This window comes from Oryzias melastigma, linkage group LG12 (genome assembly GCF_002922805.2).
Source record: "Oryzias melastigma strain HK-1 linkage group LG12, ASM292280v2, whole genome shotgun sequence".
Taxonomy (NCBI): Eukaryota; Metazoa; Chordata; class Actinopteri; order Beloniformes; family Adrianichthyidae; genus Oryzias; species Oryzias melastigma.
The window spans coordinates 7,732,732-7,734,268 of NC_050523.1; positions in this window are offsets into that span (position 1 = coordinate 7,732,732).

Consider the following 1,537-nt stretch of genomic DNA (forward strand, 5'->3'; position numbering starts at 1 on the left):
CCCAATAATTGGGGCTAAGAGGGTTAAACGTTTCCTTAAGATCAAGTTCCCTATTTAGTATGGGGATCGAACCCTTAACCAACCCAATGCAACACATTTTAAAACTCCCTTACATGACAAAATAAATGTTTTTAACAGTTATACATGTGTAAACTGTTAATGCTAATGACAGACAGTTTTAAAGCAGCGTGCAGGCAATCCTGATCCGCCCTCCATGACATAATTAGCATGAGCGGCACTATTTCTAGGTGACATTTTTTTTTTTGCATAATTGAGACATTGTCACAGCTGATTGGGAGTCCATTTTCACGGCGGAAAACCACCGAGCGCTGAACAGAACAATGACCACTGTAACCTTTCGCTGCAAAAAGTGTTTTGTTTCCATCAGTCAATCAGCGATGGTCTTTGTTTATTTCTGTCCTTCCTCGAGGGTAAATAAGACCCTGCTCTGCTCGAGAGGAGTCTGGGTAATGAGGCTTGTGTCTTTGGAAGCGCCACATCTAAGAGGTCATGGGTCAGCCTCAGATACAGGGGAAATGGATATGAGGCTGGAGGAATCTATTTATATTGTAGTCTTCGTCTGTATATGTTTTCCCATTAGACCATGTTATCCACGATTATCTTCATCAGTTCTGTGTCACAGTTAACTAAATCTAAACAAAAAATGTCAACTAGCAAGTAATAAATATAAAACCTAAAATGTAGGTTTTTACAATCCATTAAAAATGTTTTATTTTATATGTATTTTGCTAAATTCCAACAATGAAGGATGAGTGTTTAATAAAAATATATGATGGATTCAGTTTTTATGTTGCAAAAAAACTAAATATTTCCACTAAGTACGTGTTTTAATGAGAATTATTGCTGAATATTTGCAGGTAAAAAGGAAAAAATGTTTGAATCCATTAGTTTTAGTGACCTTTTACTTGTGGATTCATTCAAGGCTCTGGCATAACATTTGAATCCTATTGAGGTCTGGAGATGTAGTCAACCAAAGTCAAGTCAATGTTGCTTTCTGTTGTAATTACTGAGTTATGTAAGGCTTGGTTCAGTCAGTAAGACTGCCTCTTATGCATCGCTGATTTCCAAGCATCTGTTCTTCATTTCTAATAAGCCTCCATTCTGTCAAACCTTCTCTTTTACTGAATCTCTCCTGAGCTGTCAAGTTTACCTGACAAGTCTTTTCAGTTGTCACTGCAGATCACAGGTAAACCAACTCCTCTTTCTCCTCGTGGATCTTGCATCAAGTCTTCAGGAAGGCTCAAAGAATAGAGCACTGTCTGTCCTTGTTGATTTAATCTTTTTTGCCTTGTTGAAATATTTTCTTTCACTGTCCTGCTGCATGGTCAAGTTTAGCCAGAACAGATCATTTGAAATCAAAGGTATTTGATGGTTTTATGTTGTGCTTGTCTTCACTGGTCATACATCTCCTGTTTTTTTTTTTTTGTTTTTTTTTTGTCTTCTCCCACCATGTTCATATAAAGATATGTCTTTCTCCTGACAAAAAGGGATAATTGAGCTCAAACACCTTTAAATA